The sequence below is a fragment of the Equus asinus genome, chromosome 28, assembly GCF_041296235.1.
Source record: "Equus asinus isolate D_3611 breed Donkey chromosome 28, EquAss-T2T_v2, whole genome shotgun sequence".
NCBI lineage: Eukaryota > Metazoa > Chordata > Mammalia > Perissodactyla > Equidae > Equus > Equus asinus.
The window spans coordinates 35,386,156-35,407,423 of NC_091817.1; the positions used below are offsets into that span (position 1 = coordinate 35,386,156).

At 42.1% G+C, this 21,268-nt stretch overlaps 1 long non-coding RNA gene across 2 annotated transcripts in view; it reads left to right on the top strand.

Moving 5' to 3' along the window:
- The window catches only part of LOC123281727 (uncharacterized), a 689,591-nt gene that overhangs the window by 291,790 nt on the left and 376,533 nt on the right, over positions 1 to 21,268 (top strand). For both annotated transcript variants that reach the window (XR_011499118.1, XR_006521407.2), the window contains exon 4: positions 14,194 to 14,255. This is a non-coding gene — a long non-coding RNA (uncharacterized lncRNA). The remainder of the gene's footprint in view (positions 1 to 14,193; positions 14,256 to 21,268) is intronic.

The following is a 21,268-nucleotide window of genomic DNA, read 5'->3' on the forward strand; positions in this document are numbered from 1 at the left end:
AAAATAGGTCTGACTTTTGAAGGGAACTTGCAGCCAGTCCGATAACTGACGGGTCTGATAAAGAGTTCTGGTTTTGTTTCCTCTGCTACTTGTATCCAGGGGAAGAAGGAAGGGGATCTTGTTTTTTAGTGTGATATTTACTTAGAGATAATAAACTGAAAATCTGTGGTCCCTGAAATAGGCCACAAAAAGATTTCTGTAATTGGGAAATCGTCAGCATCTTGTGACGTATTTAACATTTGGTGCAAAAACTAGTCCACAGAAAACAAATGAAAGCAAAACAAGGGAAAACTTTGGAGACGAGCTCTGGATCTTCATGGCACTGGGTGCCCCTGCCCAGCCTCAGATCTTCAGTGGACGAAATGTCAAATGAAACAAGCCCTTTTAATTCTTCTGTTGAATCCAGCTTCTAATAACAAGCATCCTGGAAGGGAAACAGATAACATTTGTCTTATGAAACGCAGCAGCCGGTTCCCTTCCTGAACACAGACCTGCTCACGGGACTTTGTCCTGAGTTCAGGCCTGACAAGTTTGCAGATGCCCCAGCTTGTCAATTAATCAGATCCAGATGCTTCTTCTGAACAAGTTTCTCACTGTCCCTGAATCCCTTCGCATGGAGGGGATGATGGCAGAGGGAGAGGGATCCAGGAAAGCCAGAGTCCATCAAAGGACTCTTTATTCTGAGCAATTCGGCCATGTTCTCTTTATAATTCTGTTTGTTTCCAACATGGAGCATTTGCGCTAGCCAGCAAGGAAGCCTGGATGGGAGGGAAGATGCCCATCAGACACAGCTGCTTAAATTAGATGCAGCATGTAGACTTGAGAGAAGCATGTGTGTCTTCATTTCCATTCTTCACTCTTCCGACAACTCGTTAGGTGGCCCAGTATCTCCTGAGTTGAACTTGGAAAGGATGTACAGGCCTGAGAGAAGATCTGAAAGAGGGTAATTTCGTCAAGGCCCAGTGTCATGTGGCTACTTCTAGCTGTTAGAGTCAGTGCCTATCAATGACCTTCCAATGGAGACCTTGACTTATATTTGGAAAGGGAGTGAGGGGAGGGCAGGGGCCAGAGAAGAGAGAGGAGGAAAAGAGGAATAGTGGCGTTCTCTTCTATGTGTGTGTGTTTTGGGGGAGGGGGTGAATGGGGAGTTCATCCTCAGAGGTTTTGGTTTCTCCGCTTCACAGTGCTTTCTCCAGCCACCAGCTCATCCTCACACCCACCATTGCTATCCTGACACTTGTCATTAAGAGCACTGCCACTTTCTGTATTTAATCGACTTGTCCCCATCTGCTTTTGCAGCAAGAAATAAGAGGCCCCCCGGCAGTTACCCCAGGCAGTGTGGTAAAAAATCGCAAGCTTCAATACTGTTTGACAAGGCAAAGAATTACCCAACTGCCACATGGCGCTGGTATTTGGAAGTGCTTTCCTTTAGAAAGTTCCAGGTGCCTTTGCTCTCTGAACACACAAACTGTTTATGAGTTAAAGTTGTCCTCATTTATAGGGGGGTCTGTTTTCTTTCTTTCCCTCTTGAAGAAACCTGTGATTCAGTGGGCTATAAAATGGAAAATAAAGATCAGAGGTAGTGGAAATAATATAATGTATCTGGGTAGAAACATTAGAACTCTCCCATAAAATGTCAGGCATTTAGAAATTTTCACCCTATTATTTCACTGTGGCCTGTTGGAAGCTGTTCTCCCTACTGGTCCTTTTGGCCTTGTTTTGGGACATCTTTGTAAATTGGTATTCTCTGTTCCTTTAACTCTCAGCTTCCCGAAGGAGGGAATGCCCATTAAGAACCACTTTGAATGATTAAATTTGGTTTTTTCTTAGTTAAAATTGCTTTGATGCGGACTGACATGTTATGTCTCCACTGAGAGATTCCAGAATGGCTTTGGTCTCCACCTGGCCATTCTGAATGGTGTGATTTGGAGTTTTTTGTACAGTGGGTGTTTGTCTGTTTGTTTGATTTCCAGCCCACAAATTGTCTATCAGAGAGTAGAGTACTAATAAATTGTTTATTTTCCCAAAGCCCCCTTTCTCTCTGCCTGACAGTCTTGCTTCTTTGAGTGTGTTAGGAAACCTTTGTTCACTAGGTTTCCTTTATCTTCTGGGCGGCTCCATCACATTTCTGTTGCCAGTGGTTGGCCCTCTACAGCTGACCAGGCAAGAGGGTCGGCCACACCATGGGCCCTGATTTGTCCTGCCCATCCTTGTGTCATCAGCTGTCTCAGTTCACTGAGACCATCTTAAAAGCCAGTCTTGTTTTAAAACACATTCTCCAGTGGAGGATGTTCAGCAAGCAGGTCTGGAGGGTGGGAAACCCCAGCCACTCAACACTAGACATCAACCCAATCTGAATTAAGTCACCTCTCAGAACGCTTTCCTCTGGTCCTGAGATATCATCTTTCCTTTCTGTCCTCTTTCCTAACCACCTCCCCCTTCCTCCTCAATAAAACCCCAATAGGTTTCTCTCCAGAGAACAATGTGCCTCCGTCTTTGGTGCCCATCCAGAGCTCAGAGGGAAAGTTGAGGTCAGCGTGGCAGGCTGGACAGCTTTCTTTTGAGGCAAACAGATGGTGAAGGTTAAATGACAGCTTTCTGACTGCCTCTTTTGAAGTAATTGGAGATAATTTGTATTTTGAATCAGAACTTGACCATTGTCAGAAGGGAAGAAGGTTAATGTGGAAACGATTTTGTATTAGCCCCTGTTTCTTGTGCTGCTTCCCTCCCCACTTCTTTCTTTCTTTCCTTCGGATCCGTGTTTCTTTAATCCTTGCTCCAGGCAATTGGTGAGATCGTCTTTTTGGCTTGATGTGCCCCGTTTTAGGCTGTGGCTGTTATGAAAGCCAACAACAGCTTATTAAGGCCAGTGATAATCTCCTCTCCTGATGCATTGTTGCTTTCCAGAGGTCCAATTAAGGCCTCGCATCGGAGACAAGATCTTGTAAATCTACGGCTCCTTACATAGTCAGTTTGCAAACAAACACACAGACTCCTTCCTCATCTCTGCTTTCGAACGCAGACTGACTTCCTACCACGGAGAACAGTGTGTCTGTATTGAAGAAAGGGACACAATTGTCTTTCACTGCCTGCCACCCGGCCTCTCCAGACACTTACAAAAATGTATTTTAATTTCAAAGCCTGGCTTTGGGCCCCAACTCTGATGTGGAGCACAGTATTGTTTACCTCCTAACGGCATCCTTTCAAAGAATTTACAGTACTTCTTGAAATCCCACTCGGGGAGGGAAGCAGAAGAAAGCTCCTGAAAAATGAGAAATGCTTTGCCTGTTCTAGAAAAGAGACTTAAGGGAGTGGCATGTAGATTTTCCCTCTTCCTCCTCCCATCATAAATTTGCCCAGAACCAGCAGTTCTTAAAGTAAAAGTGAACAGGGAAAGAAGTATGGTGTTATTGTCAGTCTCCATCTAGGGGGAACCCGGGTGGGAAAGATGCTGCCTGCTGGAGGTGGCCATAATATTAATCGAGCCATCTCATAACTGTGCCATCTGGGTATTACTGGGTACCAGGGACACTGGTGAAGGGCGGGCACTTTATAATTTCCTGGCATATTGGGCGTAAAGCGTCATGTGTACAGCTGATGAGAATAGGGGAAGCCACACTTTCACAAGCAAGCACTGTCCCTCATAGGTGTCTCTGGGGGATGCTGCTTAGGACGAGTAAGCTAGTTCCCTGTATGTCCCACACCTCCTGAGTGTTAACAATAGGAGGGAAATCTGACTGCCAGATGGGTGAAGATGAATCTCAGTCCGTCCTATATTGAGGTCTGAAAAACAAGAAATTAGCGATACTTTTCCCTAAAAAGAATCTGACTATAATAACTAACATAAAAAATAGAAGTTTTATTTGACACCACCATGAAAAGTTTTAATCCATAGAATCCAGAGAGAAAGAGGGAAGGTGAAGACTGAAGTCTGTCTACAGAGTGTTTAAGTGCTATTTACAACAGAAGTGCTGAAGGCAATATTGTATTTTATTCATATACATCTGATTTATTATGAAGCACATTTTTCCCACTAACTTGGAGAAAGAAAAGAAGAGATTGTCGTGTTATTCTTGGCTTTTTCTTAACCATCCAAGGTAGAGAAATGGCTGCAAAACCTTTAGAAGCAATTCAAGTACCTCGGTGGCTTTCATCAGACGTTCTCTGTACAAGGAAAAGAAAAAAATTGTTCTATCTTTTTATTTTTACTTTGCTTTAATCTTATTTGATGATGTCTCAACAGGCTGGGACATGCTTTCTTAGATGGCAATTTCACTGCACCATATGTGTCTCTCACAAGATAGCAGAGTGAGATGAATCTTGGCAGGAAGAGAACTAAACACATCGACAAAGAAAAGAAAAAATTTATTTACTTAACTCCCTGTTGCCTGCATACATTTTCCCCCCTTGTACTCTGGCTCCCAGTGTGGTAGTTCAGACTTAGTTTGTTATAAACAGCTGTGTGAGATGCAGGCCCCTATTTATCACTTTTTCTGATCACCTGCCCTAGTTTTTCTGAAAACCCATTATAAGTATTTCAGTGGCCAGATGATGAAGCACGGTGCATGGAAAGAGAAAATCTGTTCCTCCCAGACCCTCTATGTGGGAGAAGCCCCAGGCTTGCTGCTAGAAACAGCAAAAGCCCCTCCTTCCCCTCCCTATACTTGGTGATGGACCTGGGGTCTATTCTGCCAGCCAGTCAGGTGGGATCCTCAGTTCTGCTGGACACCTTGTCCATCTTGCCCTCAAGCTTGCTTTGGACATTGGGTTGCTATTAAGTCATCATAATCTGATTAACATGACCAGTTTATGCAGGATGGATTACAGTCTAATCACTGCCAAATAAATAAGCAGAAGTTATTGCAAGTGACGTTGGAGGTGACCACTTGGTTTGGGCTATATTGGGAAATGGCTCTGATATAGCAGAGTTCCATCACAGGGACCCAAAGATGAGGAAGGGGGCTTGTTTGCTGTCATGCATTCAGGTCACGGGGGCTAGAGTTCATGGTGACAATGTTGAAACTATGGAACATGTTTATTTTTGTATTCTGTGATGTTTTTGGAGAATAGCCTATGACCTTGTTGTGACTTCTAGCCCAGACATACACCCCAGAGAATGAAGCTCAATGAGCTATTACAAAATGTGTTGGGATTTAAGTGAAATCCAGAGCTTAAGTACAAATAAGGAATACTTTTCATCAGCCGTCTTTGAGAAAAAAGAAGCTACAAGACTTCTTATCCAGGTATCAATTTAAAATGTTTGGAAGCATTATTTTATTTGGGTAGAACATCCATGTTTGACTTTTCATAGGGCTGATAAGTGACACCGCACTTGTCTCCCCTTGGGTTAGAGTCATAGGTGATGTGAGTAGGGCAGTTAGCAGAGCATGGTGACATGTGACAAAGGGTACTTGAAGAATAAAGTTTCCCTGGAAAACTCAGCTTGTGGACACACACGGGGGTCATGGGAAGGAGACTTTGGTCACACAAGAAAAGAGAGTCAAATTCAGAATTAGTTGCCTTCAGGTGTGCATGTTGACTGGTGTGTTATTTTCCAAGAGTCTTATAGGGAGAAAGATCAGTCTAGAGCAGGAAAATTTAAGTGTATTTGTTTTACTACATTAAAAGGAATATAAACGCAGCCCGACAAACAGGTATCTAATGTTCTTTTGCTACTGGACAAAATGCCTTACTTTTCTCAGTTATACTGAGGTCCTCAGAGAACAGAGTTCAGAGAAAATTTAGTCTCTAGTTCTCAGAAAAATATCTACGATTTTGTAGTTGCGCACAGCCCTTCCCAACTCTACTGACTTTTCATTTGGAATCTAATTGCAGTGATAAAATGGCAATGTAAATGTGGAATTGCAATTTCTAATTGCTTTAAAAGTCAAGCTGATTTTATTAATTTGGTAGATTCCATGTCCTAGGCATTTTCAGCTTCTGCCTCAGAAATTTACATTTGGACCAGAATAGAATGATTTCTGAATGAAATGGCAGAATGTTAGTCAATATGGATTTCATGATTAATTTTTCAATTACTAATGGTATACTTATTAGGTGCTAAAAACATGTATAGGGCATAATAGATATATACATTTCTCTTAATTGTGCACTTTCTTGGCTTTGCAAATTGAAAGGAAGAGGTGGTAAAAATTACCGAAAGCAGGGTGGAGAGAGAAGCTTACTGGCAATGATGTAATTTCCCTTTGGTATCGCATCCCAGTAAAAACTCAAGATTGCCCCATTATAAATACCAGATCAATGCAATTTATTTCTTGAGTTAGGGCTCTAGTTAGAAGTCTATTTGGCTGAGATGAGTAAAAGATGCATGACCATGTGCTTTCTCTCTCTCCCTCCCTCTCTCTCACACACACACACACACGCACGCACGCACGCACGCATACTCGTTCAGTCACAGACATACTTACAGACATATATGTGCTGGGATTATTTATATCCTTTCAACATAAAACATCAAGATGGAGTTAGCAAATGTTGATGCTAGTTGTGCATATATATATATTTACACTGTACACACAATATCAATTGCACATTGAAAAAAAATGAGTTACTGCAATGCCTCTTCTAAAAAGCATTCCAAAATATAAACCCCCTTAAATCATTTGAAGTCTCCGAATCCACAAAAATCTTATTTTTAAGCTTCAGGAACAGGATATTATAAAGCAGGAGGTAGATGTGTGTTTCAATTTATCCAATTTCTCTGGAATAAAACAGTACTGAAATTGATATGAAAATGAGATGTAACCTGCATGGTTTGATCAACTAACTCCTTTTGGAAGAAATAATTCTGAATTTTAGCAAGCTCTAAGGATTCCAAACTGCATTAGGAGACAAATCATATGAACTCTGGAAAAGTCTCTCAGGGTTAGATAATGCGAAGTAGACAATAAGAGCCAGACGCTAGCTCCTCCGCCCTCGCTCTTGGTTAAACATTTCCCACAGCTGCTTCCTTATTTATCAGAAGGGTAGTTAATAGTTCAGTAAATAGATTATCTTTTTAATTAGATTTCTACTTTTAAGACAAAACAGATGCGTAATTTGGTCAAATTATTAGCTCATTTGTACTAAGTTTTTTTGTGGGTTTTTTTTTTGCTAATTGGGTACTTATTAACTACTGTTGTTCAAACAAGGGAGCGTTGTTTCTGGTTGGATTCAGTTTTTGATTGTGGGGGCCACTTAAAAATTCCCTCTCATTTCCCCTTCGAATGCACTATCAGTTAATTCTCAAGAGGAATCCAGACAAGGTGTTAAAACTAGGATGAAAGCATTGTAATACCAGAAAATCTGCTCTGTCAAACCAGAGGCCGCTTTGCTGGTGGGAAAGCAGGAAAAGTAAACAGTAGCGATCTCTCGTGTAACAGAAGATTTAGGCATAATTTGTTTAAATAGTAGCAATAATGATTATTAATTCACCCTTTGAATGTTAACAAAGACCTGCTTTTTGTTAGTTTGTGCTTTTGATTCATTTTCAAGCTGAAGTTTGTTTTAGGCTAATGCTGCCATCGATGGGAAATGCAATTAGCTTTACTTTCCCACTCCCCCGCCCCCCAAAACATATTTGATGTTTGGTAATACAAAATAAAATAATTCTCTTCCAGAACACTGCGTTGCAAACGTTGTGATCACAACAGAGGGAATTTTTGTTGAATTCTGCTCTACTTCCCTGGGAAACAATAAGGAATTCTTTTTGTTCTTTGCCACAGAAGGTATAACAAATGGATTTCGAAATACCTGCACTCTATCAGCGGTGCTTAGAAGAAAGAGAAAAATCAAAGCAAGAAATAAAAATTACAAAATGGTAGAGCCTGACCACTTTATCCACAATTTGTGTCTGACCTCATTGTTGAAAAATTTTGCGAAGGATCACGGTGGCTAGTTTTTCTCTCTTTGACGCGGTAACATTAAAAATGGTTTTAGGTATATTTTATCCTGTTTGGTGTAAAAGGGACAGAATCCCTGGAGGACCTGACCACAGGGGCCCCTGGCGTTCTCCAAAAGACAGCCCTTTGCTGGGCCTGCTGTCAACAGAGGCAGGCTCAAGAGCAGGGTCCAGCTTGTCCCGTCAAGTTTATCGTCCACTCCATCAAAGGGCCTAATGGTCAGCAGAGGGGGCTAAATGTGTCCCCCGTGACCTGACATTAACGGAGTGGACTGGTTTAAGTGTTACTGAGGGTGTCTCAGAATGATTTGGACGCCAATACCCGTTTCCCTCAATAAGCCGTCATTTGGGTCATGACTCAATACCGCTTTGCACTGACACGGCCCAGCCCCGAAGTGGTCCTGGGGGACGTGGCCTCACCTCTGAGACCAGCAGACAGCAGGGCTGATCAATGCCCTCTGACAACAAGTGAAACAACCACCTTTTCCCTCACCCTCCACCTCTTTGCACCTCCCACCCCCTAGCCCGTCTGACCAGCTTGAAAATGATAAAGATAAATTGTTTTATCTAAACATAGAGCCTGACACTGAGAAAAGACAGGAGGAGTGAGGAGAACCGCCCAGTTTGTCGAGAGTCTTAGATTCCAGCTTTTTGCTTCTCATGTAATTTTGATGGGAAAAAAAATCAGTCTGTATATCAAATGTACGGCTCGACTGATCCAGAAAAAAAAAAGAAAGCCTGGAGTTGTGGTGAATATTTTCTCCTCAGATTTAAGCTGGCCTATAAACATTAGCTTTGTAGGCGTTAAGGAGACACTGGGCATTTTCTGTGTTTGCATTGGGATTCTGACAAAACCATATGCATAGGAAGTAAATTTAAATTATAAGGTTCTTTAAAAAGCAGAGTATTTCTCAAAAGGAAACCAACAACATAATACTGATGTGAGAAATCTTTAGAAAGGGCTTGAAATACTTCTAAAAAGAAGATTCCCTGCAGAGTTCTAGAATAACCATTTAAACCATTTTCACATTCCTATTTGTTTGGCTTTGAAACAAAACTAAAGAAGATAGTAAATGTGTGTTTTCTCTTACTATCACGATTGTCGTTTTCTTCGTGACATAAAAAAATACAAAGCTGTAATAACGCCCAAGTAAGAATTATGACGTGTGTGAAAACATGTATGAAAAATATTTTAAATGTATTTGGAATACTTGAAACAAATGGATTAAAATGTTTAAGAATTATGTTCCATTTACTAATGATAATGTCACTTTTCATATTGATTTTAATGTAATATTTCTTTGTGAAATAATTTTAAAATCATTTTCCTTTAGGCAGAAAAGGAAAAAAAAACATTTCTATTAGATACAGGCTTAGCCTCCTCATCTAAGACTATAATTACTTCTGAATATTTAAAAGAAAAAAAGTGTATCAGAAGAAAATTTAATTTCAAAGCATCACCTTTTGAACAATTTCTAAATGTCTTTTTTGTAATTTCTGAGAAGTAACTAAAATTCCATATGTAATTTTTTTAAAAAACAAATACCTGTTTTCAGTTTTTGGCTCATGCGAGCCGTCTCTACCCATATTTTTTCATTTGCTTAAGCAAACTGGGAATGCAAATCAATGGGAGAAGAGTGAAATAGTTTTATTTTTGATAGATAATTATAATTTACTAGTGGCTTTTATCATTTGATGTCTAATTTGTTTAAATAGCAATTCAAAAGCACGTTTTATTTACATAATTATTTATATAAGTTCTCTCTGCTTCTTGGCTTTATTAATTTTCTTTTTGTATTTTGTTCACGCGTTCTAGTGGAGTGGAGTAAATATGTTGTATATACAGTGGTTCCGTGTGTTATTTCAAAAATAGTTTATACTATTAGTTGCTTAAAGATGATGTTTAGAAAATGTACATATTTATATGGGTTATTTATAACAAAAGATTGAAGTACGTTTTATTCTTTGTATACCAGCATTAACAACAGATTAACGTCTTCCTTTTGGGAAGCACAAATATTTATTATATAATTGCACTCAAAAAAAAAAAAAAAGGCTAAACACCCAAAGTGTCAAAAAGCAAGCTTAACAAATTTAAAAGCAATGAAATGAAAACTCAGTTAAGCACAAAAGGTCTTTTTTGAATTTAGTGAAAAGCTGTTGCAAGAACTAAAGAAGACGAGATCTGTGCCTCCAGTATTCGGTTTATTAGGTCCAATGCTCGTCTTCAAAGGAATGTCACAGCCATGTGGCATTTAAGGATTTAGAGGAATTCTGAGAATTTGAGTGCTTTTTGCCAAAATGGATTCCATGTGCACTTTAGCCATGAAAACTGGGTTAGGGTCTTTCACTCACTCTGTGTCCTCCAGCTATGCTTGCATGGTTAGGTAACTACAAAATTATCATTTGGCAAAAGGGGAAAAGTCAAGGAGGGATGGACCTAAACAAAAACTATACATCTTCGCAGAAGAAAAATCAAGACTCCTGTGTTCACAGTGAGGAGCATGCAGGTGTGGTTGCAGAGCTGGCCACCCAAACAAGAGGCTGCAACTTTTCAGTTGCTGCAGCAGCATTTGGTTATACCTTTATTTGCTCAAAGCATATGAAGATGTTTGTAAATGGTTTTAAAGTAACATGGGGCATTGTCTGTGTTCAGAAGTTCCAAAGGAATCAGGAAAACCAGATTTTTGTTACACTTTAGAATAGTAGTAGCTACGAGAATGTGGTGTGGAGTGATCCTAAGTGCCCAAGGGAAGCACAGAGCCAGGAGGGAGCCAGGACATGCCGCCAGGGCAAACTAGGTTAGGATCCACCCACGACCAGTCCCTTTCTTGATTCAGTTTTAAATAAGGCAGTTTGGACCTAGTGTTCAGATAAAAAGAGCACAAAGTCAACCTTGTACTATGAAAATCAAACCCTATTCACTATCCAGACCGTCAGCAAGCGTTCTTTCCAACCCACCCTCTGCCTCCTCCTGTCCATTGATAAAACCTGGTTCTAGGGTTAGGAAGGGAAGTGACAGGGATCATAAGAGACCTAATTTTGGAATGAGAGCCTCTTGTCCCTGGAACTAAAGCAAAGAGCCAGAGAAAGAAAATGTTTCAGGAGAGGGACTGAGAAGAAGAAAGTCTGAACTTGGAACAAAAGGAATGAAGTAGGATTTAATTTAAACCAGGGCATTACCTCCTTTTTATTAGCTTTGATTGTGCGTAAGACATTGCACAGTTTTCTTTCTTTCTTCCTTTCCTTCATGCTTTCTATTTTTAATTTAAAGCCAATTTGGCAACATGGGGCTTGTTCTGTAATTATAAAAATAGAATAGTACAATAGCCCATGTGCAGGAGGGGAGGAAATGGGGGCATGTACCCTAGCTACGAAGATCACTGAATTTTTTACACAAAGAACAAATCTCTCTATCCTGCATTGTCATTAGGACAGAAAGATTTCTTTTTTTTTCTGTTTGTTTTTTTTTTTATCATTTCACTATAAGAAAAGGACCCCTCTCAAGATGAGGTTCTTGCTTTTGCGGTGTTGGATATGTTATTATTATAAAATGTGGTTATATTCTCTGCCTCTTACATTAACAATGGGGGCAGGGGTAGGGGGTGGGTCCGAGGGGCCTGAAATGACAGAATGAGGGACACACAATAGGATGGCCGTGACTCTGAACAAATAAATAAAACATGCGAACCACAGTCTCTGCCCTACCTCCCTCCCCCTCCCCCCAGCTGTGATTAAATTTGCTGTGGTCATTTCCCAAATGTCTGCCTGATAAAAAAAAGAGAGAGAGAGAGAGAGAAGCAGCAGCAGCAGCAGCAGCAGCACCCAGAGCCTTTCTCACACCGTGAGTTAAAGCAAGGGCCCTTCCAGGAGCTGGCGATCTCCACTCCTGCCAGTCAATCCTACTAGCACAGACATGCATGCCGCTCTCATTAGCGAAAATGCTCCACATCTGATTGCTGTCCTCCCCCAGCCCCCTAAAAAGAAAAAAAACACCTACCAACCCAATAACACCAACTCTGCCCCCTTAATAAACAGCTTCCCAAACTACCCCCAGCATCACGCTGAAACCCTAGGCGCCCGGGGCTCAGTAATGGGATTTCTCATACCCCTTCCTACAACCACCAACGCAGCTTCCCAGCAACCTATTGAATGCACAGGGGGAGAAAAAGAATACATTTTAATAAATAGAGGGGAAAAATGATTTGGGTCCTGTAGCCCTGTTCTTTAGTAATAGAAAAAGGTGAGGTTGTTGGGGGGGAGAGGGAGGGGGAATTTAATATTGCAAGAGATAATAGCAACTATGTTAATATCCGGAATTTTCAATGTACCATAAGTACATTTTGTTTTTCCTTTTAGCACGATTTATAATTAAAGATTTTAATCTGGCTTCACATTGAGTTAATAAGCCCTTTGATTGATTAGGATTCATAAAATTGCCATTTCCCGCTGACGCTTTGTGTTTCTGGGGATGTTCTTTTGAAAAGCTGGGTTAAGGTGAATGGGAAGCAGCCATTGTCTAGGCCGAGCGGTGCCAATTCTGGGAACTCGGAACTGCTTTATTCAGAGTTTGTCCCCTGCAATATCTTGTTGTTCAGCCAAATTAATGCAGATAGGATCTGCCGGGCTACCGTTTAGCCGTTTGTAGGGGAAAACTTTTTTTTTTTATTATTTCAGCAGGTGTTCCATGCAATTTCTGCCTCTGTTTCCTGACCTGTTCTTTGGCTTAAAAATAAAATAAAATAAAAAACCACGATGAAATCACCTCAAATTGATAAATAGAATGTTACAAACTCTTTCAAAGATAAAGGAGAGAAAGGTTCAAACCCAATACACATGAATGCAGCAAACCCAAGAAAACTGGGCTCTGATTTTCCTTTTAAGAATTCAACTGCAGAGGCTGTGCCACCACTAAATTATCCTTTTGCATTAATGGCCAATACTGCAATATGTGGGAAGTGTCCTCCTTCAGCTAAAGGGATGTCTTAGAAATGTAAACACAAATGAATAAATAGGCGAGCGAGGCCGAGGGAGGGAGGCAGCGAGTCGGTGTGCTAATGCTGTTTATCAAGTTAAATAATACATCCTGCCACCCCTCCCTCCAAAACCAAACCAAAATTAAGAGCAAAATCAAGAAGTGACGATAAATTTTGCGAAGGAGAAAAGAAAGAAGGAAAGAAATGTGAGAAAGAGCTGGTGATTTGAAATGTCCTGTCAAAGGGCCCCTTTCTTCAGTTCATTGTACCCTGCATGTCTATACGGGAGTGTGTACAAGAGAATTCTTTTTCCCCCCTTATTTTTAGCAGGGGAAAAAAAAAGTGACTCTCTTCAGCTTCCGAAGGGCCTCACTGTGGGGACTGAACCAGAGCAAATTCCCTTTGTGTTTCTTGCTGTGAAGGGACCTGCTATTGTTGACTGCCGGGCCTCTTGTGAGATCCAGCAGGGCTGTGGGCTGAGGGCTGTGGGCGAAGCCTCTTCAGATAACACTCAACTTGTTTTGGAATCGATACTGCCTCCTGTCCCCTGTCATCCACCCCAATTTACTTGGCACGACTAGCGTTTTTGTATCCTTCTATTATTCAGATGTTCTCCAAATGCAAACATTTTTAGAGCTTAACGAGAAAAACTAGAAGCCATGTCCATAGCATGTCCAGCCCCGGAGGAAACGCCCAGAAAGCTTCCCCCAGGGGGCCTGGGAGGTGATGCTGTGCTCACTTCTCTCCCACACGTTCTTCACCTGGGGCTCCGTCTGTCTCGTTCCTAAGGCAAAAATCCCATTTCAATGCCTGTGTTGCCAAAGACCTCCTCCCAGCCAGCCTCTTCAGTCCTTTTCTCATTCCATCCCCGTCACACATCCTCATCATGCCCCTGCAGGGTGGTCTGTCCCCACCTCCCTGGCCCCTTTTCCCCCTGAGGTTTCTGTTTTTGCCATAAAATAGCAAACACCAGCCCCAAGTAGACAGTGGCCAAACCCGTGGAGTGAAACTGGTCTGGGTTTCCAAACAGACAGCGATGGCGCTACCTACCCCAGGAGTCCTTGCTCTGCCTTCACTGACCTCATGAGTCCCAGACCGGCTGGCCTGATTGGTGGGCTTTTAAATGTGACTAATGAAGAAAACTTACCCTGGAGCGGGGGGGAGGGTCCCCCTCCCTACAATCAAATAGAATGTGCCCTGACGCATTATATTTTTTACAAGAAAAAAAGAAAAGAAAACCCAGCACACACATTTGTGGCAATGTGGAAATAAAATAAATGTAAAACAAACTCCGGTGTTTATTTTTTTCTATCCCAGGTCCTAGGCAATGACAGCAGAGAACGAATAATTCCCGATGCGGTGTCTTCCATCAGTTAAAGGTACCTTTGAATGAATGTCAGCTCCTTTCTACCTTAGTGCCAGGCGATCGATGCTTCATTAGGGCAGAATTGTCTTTTGCCCATGCAACCTTGAAAACAGTCCCTTTAATTACCTGTGAGGAAGTTGGGGACCCTCTCTTTTCCCCCCATCTTCCTCTCTCCCTCCCTTCCCTCTCTGGTTCCTCTCTCTCTCTCCCCCCCCTCCCCCCCTCCTCCAGCAGAAGACTTAGGGGAGTGGGGATAGGTAGATGGGGGTCACTCACATTTGTTCACAGTCAGTCTGAGTGCGTCACTTCTTGATAGAGAAGCTGGGAGGAGAAGAAAAGGTGGGGGTGGGGGTAGGAAGAAAAGGAAAAGAAAGAACTATGGGGCCCTGAGGTGAGAGGTCAGGGTTCAAGTCCAGACCACAGATCTATTGAAGAGGTTCAGCCAGGCAGGCTTCCACTTGTCAGCCAGCTCTGTGGATTCTCAGCTGGTTCCTTTACACCACGGCTCCTCGCATCTCCTCGCTGCTAATTACCAGGGGTTTCTAACTAACTGAGAGCCAGGCTCCACCAGGGACCCCAAAGGGATTTCTACAGGCTTCACCCGGGTCATAGGGAAAAGGGCGACCTGTGGGCTAAATATTTTAGAGGGATATGGGGAGAGATCGGCAAGGAGCAGCACAGCTCAGTTTAATCCCTCTCATCGAAAGCAAAGGTGTTCCAAATAATTGTAGGCCCGGCAAGTTGAGCACTGGAAGAAAGTGCATAAATAATCGTATTTGTTATGCGCTATTAAAAATTCAGAAAGATTTTAAATTCAAGTGATAATCTGGTCATCCTGAGGGATAGGCTTGTGTTTAATAGCCAGGTATTTTTACCTATTCAATTATGATGAGAAATATTCTAATGAAGTCATAAACCTCAGCAGAGGAATGTTAATCACCTGTGCGTGTTATGTTAGCACCGTGTTGAAAAACATACCTGCCCAGGCTGACGTGCTAATTCACTATTGCATTTGGAACTCTTCCATTCAGAGGTCCCCAGGCACCTGGAAATATACGGCTTAAAACAACCAAATTCATGTGATCTTCTCTCCAGTGGCCGTATTTCTATCCGAGCAAGGAGTCAGGGGTCAAGAATGCATTTCCCCCCAAATTTACACAACAGAGTTCAGTTACATTGAGCTGTCTCCTTCTTGACACCGCTTACCACTGCCTACATGCACACACAAAAATTCTGCAGGTTTAGGGTTCCAGATAAAATATAGGAGGCAAGTTCAGTTTTAATTTCAGATAATGAATAATTTTTTAGTATGTCTCAAATGCTGCATGGGACATACTTGAACAAAATTACTTATTGTTTATCTAAAATTCAGTTTGAACTGGGCATCTTGTTTTGTTTTGTTTTGTTTTTTACCTTGCTAAGTCTGGCAACTCTTAAACCCACATATGTCCTGCAAACAAATGAGGTTTGCAGTGGTTTCAAGTCACTTAAAAGATACCCAACTGTAAAAGGATTTATTCGAATATCTTCAGGTCTAGCTTGTGGCACAGAAACATGAGATGTTATCCTGTGTGCAGGTGCCCTGCTCTGTCGAGAGCTGTCTCATTCAGTTTCCACATATAAACTCCACCGATTCAAAAGGTTACAATGGGCAGGTGCCTGTCCATTCAGCTCCGTTGTATAAAAATGAGAACGCTGGATAAAAGAATCTCCAACCTCCATTACACATGCTCAGCCCATCCTGTCATCATCATATTGCAGTCCTGTGTATCAGCCCAGTCCTGCCTGGACTGCATCCGAGGCGTGTGTACACCCCTGTGCAGCCCCACACAGGCCTGCACCTTCTGGTCCAGCGACAAGCAGCAAGCCTTCACATGCACTGGATCTGCACTGGCAAGTGCACAGGGATGATGGGGGAAGGTATCTGGTATCCATGCTCAGCACTTGACCTCACTCAGGAACCTGTGATGTCACCACATGAAGCTAAAATAACCACCAAACAGGAGAGCGGGAGCCCAGGGCTGGGAGGGGAGGCATGGGAGGAAGGGGAAACACACTCCTGTATATGCTTTGCCGGCTGCACCATGAGCAGTCTTTGTGCTCAGTGTCCTGTGTGAGGAATAGGGAGGAAGGCAGCACCCAGGCCTCAGCCTCACATGCACGACCCTCACGCCTACTCTCAGTCAGGAGGTCAGAAGGCATTTTCATAGCCTTTATTTAGTAGGCCAAATAAGTAGAAGAATTAGATTTCTATTTATGTGTTTCTGTCTCATGTTTTTAATACTTTGTATAAGGTGGGGGGTACACGTCAAATCTCACGTAAGTTTGCTGGGTCCCATATAAATATTCATAAAGAGGAGAATGTGTTTCAGGATGCAGATGGGCCGGTGGAGAGCGAAGGTCAGGCTGACCTGAGGCTTTTGGATAACTCCTACCTAGTGGGCAGGGGGCAGTGCTGTCATTTCTGGAAAGAGGAGAGGAAATGTGGTCTTTAAGATGACTGCCACTGGCTGTTCCCAAAGAGCAGCTCATTTTCCTGGATCCCAAATCCCCTACACTTCGGAAGCCTAGAGAAAGCCGTGCACACCTGCACCTTCACATGTGCACGAGCCCTGCCCAGCCTGGCTCACACCAGCGTCCGCAGTGACCTGAGTGAGCACAGTGACAGATTTTGCACACGGCTGATTCTGGAAACATGCGGATATGGTGTTCCTCGTCTTGGTTGCAATCCAGGCATGTGTTCAGCAAAGAGCACAATATTGGATCTAGAAAACAGTGAAGGTGATGGTTGCTAAGGTGATTTTCGGAAGGATATTATTTCTCAAGGAGGGAAAAGAACAAGTGGTCAAGAGATGCAAAAGAAAAAGGAGAGCGTGCGTGTGACTTCTGGGGAGTAAGGGAATAGAATTTTCTGCAGAGGAGAAAATACCTATTCTTTTTTTTTCCCCTCTGACCGATGGTGAAATAATTCTTCTTCTTCTCTGTTAAGGTAGGAAGGTAAGAGACTAGGAGTATCCTCCTAGAAATTTTGGTGAGACGAAAGGTAGGATTTGGAATCTTTGGGGTCCTGAAGCAAAAAGGATCCTTTACAGAGGCTCCTTTACAGAGTTTCTTATGATGAGAGAAAATATGTTTTCCCTGAAAGTACATTATAAAAGTGACTTTAACAAATTTTTTTTAAAAAGAGTTCCACGTACAAAGCAGAAATGTTCTGTTTCATTTTTACTCATCTAGGAGCTCAACTAGCCCAAATGGCTTTGGAAGCAGCTTTTTCTGAGGGCCATTGAAGCCTCTGTCCCCTTGAGCCCGCGTCACACAAAAGCCAGTAACCATGTCACACCAAAGACAAATGCATTTTGTTTAAATACAATGTTAAACACATTACAAGTTATGACAGTGCGCTCCAAAACCAAACCCTAATATAAGTCACTGAAGTGTAGCGCTTGTAGCTGCATAGATACACTGATTAACATCTGTAGTATTTGGACGATAGACCTCCACTTTTATAGCCTGAATATCCATTGCGTAGTCTGTGAATTCCTACTTCTATTCATATATGTGAGTGTGCAGAGAAAGACAGTGTCTGTATATCCTGGGTGTCAAAAAGCAATTTCTTGCTGCAGTGAGTTTAATGTATTCAGTAACCTTATGTTTATTTGAGTATTATTTGCTGAAAACACTTGGAAAGCTTTGGCGTAAGAGTGTAAGAAAAGCCAGACCAAGTGTTGATCCTGAGGCTGCCTCTTCACACACCGATGGCCCGGACCCACACGGGCCGACGGTGGGAGAGCCGTCTCTCTTTACTGCACAGCATCAAATAAGGTCAGTAATGCTGCTTGTGCGCCTTCTTCTTTTATTGTCCATGTTATCGAGGAAACCTATAAAAGTTCCCTCTTTTGATATCTTGACCCACGGTGTTGCTCGCATGCTGCTTTGTGGTTTAGAGATTTAAAGAAACAGAGAGGGAAAAGGAGTGAGAGAGAGAGTTTGCCTTAGGTGATAAACAGCAGTGTAAGGCCAGAGGCCTTATGAAAAAAAAAAGAAGAAGGAAAAAAATAAAGGAAGAAAAAAAAAACAGAAGAGAGGCAATCGTAGCAACAAGGGAGTTTGGAAATGTTGGGAGGTTTGGGGGCTTCAGGAAGAGGTGGGGGCACGTAAGCCAACGTAAAATCAGTTTCACTTGGCAGCAATGTAAAATAGAGTTCCAAACGTTCACAAATTCATTTACGCCCTAGCTTGAACGCAGGGACAGGTGCGTGACGTACATGCGTGTCTACAGGGCCACACGGTCGCAGAAGAAACTCTCGAAACCCACAGGTTTCAACTCTCCTGGTTTTCAAAGACAAAAAAAAACCTTGTTTGATAGCAGGTTATTGGTTTCCGTTTTTAGTGGGAATTTGAAATTAGATGCTCTCACTCCCCCCAACACACAATCTTCCCTATCAGATCACAGCTTCTCAGGCAGACCTCATTTCCTATGCCCCTGCCTCATCTGTTAGCAGTGGTGTTTCCTCGAGTAAGAAGTCTCAGTGACTTTGGATTCGATGGATGTCATTGGTTGATTGAAACAACCACTGTCCACTCGCTAGGACTTGCATCACGTATCCATCCGAGACAATGCGCTTATTGAAACAGTGGCAGGAGGAGGTGGGGTTGTGGTTGGGAGTTTGTTCCATGACCAGGAAGGGCAGACATACCTGTTCATTTTTTCTGACTGCTTCCACTTGGGTGTCAGGCTAGCCCAAACACTGATTCTAAACTGTCATGTCTCTGCTAAGTTAGCAGATAGGCGTGTGCCAGGACTGGGAATTCAGGGCCTATGTGGGGAAGCCCACTTGTGCAGGAGAGGGTGACGCTTGTCTGTTTCTTCTGAGGTCTCGATGTCTCCTCTGATCCTTGCTTTGATGGGAGGGAGGATTATTTCCTCGGAAAGGAGAGAAAATTTGTATGACTTTTTCAGAGAGATGTGATTTGAGAAATGTGTACTAAGGTTTCTGTTTCTGGAATGCAGTCAGTATGTACTTCTTGTTGGTATACCTTAAGCTGGAGTTTGAGTTTAGTTCTCAAATGCGGGGTGACTTTTTCCCTTTTCATGGACCTTTTTATTAAATTTTATTCTAATACTCCTTGGTGAAATTTTTTCCAAAGCCTTTATAGCAGAGGAAACAGAAGAGGGCATAAGATGAAAAGCTGGAGGCAGTGACATGAAGTCTTTTCTGTTTTTCAGTTTAGTCTGGTTAGTGAAAAATAATAGTAAAACAATTATACAACAGTCATCGACGCCATGTGTGCATATGCCAGGGGCTCGTGCTCTGCTAACGTTGAACACTCACGATGTTCTCCTGTGACAACCTGGCTACTCCGCCATTTTTATTTTCATAGTTTACGCAGACCAAAAACAAACAAACAAACAAAATCAGAATGCAGAAATGACTGTCAATATCATTTCGGAAAACTTGTCAAGCAGTGAGCCCCATCTATGAAGAATAAAGACAGGGAGAAAAGTTACTCTAAAGAGTGGCCTTTTTAACACTACATCAGCAGGTCCCAAACTCTTTGCTTGTGTGGATACAATGTACTACTTTGTGGCTTGAAAGTCCACAGGATTTCAATAAAGCCAAGACCCGAAAAGGTCAGCTTTGGTCCCTTCACCACATGTCAGTTTTTCCTGGTATTGGGTAAGACAAGGCTAATTTAGGCACCACCATCATCTCACGGGGCTCCTGAAGAGCGGCTGAGCTGCTCCAGGTATGGAGAGGACTGTCTGGTCTCAGGGCCCTCAGACATTGCTTTCCAGTTAAGCAGGATTGTAGCCTCTGTATTTGTAGGTCATGGAGGCTACCCCCTTAAGTCATCAAGGAGTGATTTTAGAGCTGGCATCAAAACACTCCCAGGCTTTCTTCTCTTAGGGCTGAAAGCAGTATTGATAATGCTGAACTCTGAGCCATCAGCTGCTGAAGTTTTGACGATAACATCAGCCAGAAGCATCCTGTCTACTCAGGGCTTGGATGCGCCGTGTTGAGTGAAGACATTCAATTGGTCGTAACTGAGTCAGGTCTCTTACTTGCCCAGCATGTGATGAGATAGATAACTTATTGCTGGTATCTTTTGGATGCTTAGGTCAGATAAACACTAAGGCAAATTAACATGAACTTGAAAGGTGGGATTAGCCAATGCTGACTGTGTGAGTTTCTTTCTTTCTTTTTTTCATAAAGAATGTCATTGAATTAACCTATGCAAATACATCTTCCCAAATAATAAAACACAGATCCCTTTTTAAATGTGTGCCTACTGTGTATTGCTTTCATTTTAATAACAGCAGATTAGTTCCTCCCATCCTGGAGCTTCAAACCGTAGTCCTCTGACAAATCCAGAATCTCATGGGCTATGCAGAAGTGACTGGAAGAAAACCACAGGAGGATGGAGACAGCTTTAGAGAATCTGGTCTAACTGGAGTGGGGTTCTCCTGGGTGTGGCCTGGTACCACTTTAGGGGCACACACAGCAGCATTTCTTAGTAGTTTATTTATTCTAAAGTATAGTAGAATATAATTAACACATTAAATCCATGATTTTGTAGATATTTTAGCTTAGGTTGCAATTAAATGAGGTTACATGTTATGCATATTGAATGAATTGCATTTCTTTTCTGCAATACGTTCACTTTCATGATGCCCAGTTATGGCAAGAATCATAAAAGTGGTCCAAGAATGTCTAAAGTAGGCAAATGAAAACCTTTTGGGTAACTTTGGCCAGTATAAACTGAGGCTATAGCTCCCGAAATTTTCTCCTCTAAGAACCTGTTTCATTCTTTTTTCCTGATGTAAACTTCGTATTTTGAAAGATTTTTTCAGCTTACACAAATGCGCATTATTACATAATAATTTATTTTTCTATTTAAAGATATCTATACCTGCTGATGAGCATAAAGTAGACAGTGTTCCTGATTGAATTAGTGTAACTCCAGCAAACCGCAAACAACTAAGCATAATGTCTCCTTAGGACTCTTGTTTGCAAGTATCAGAAA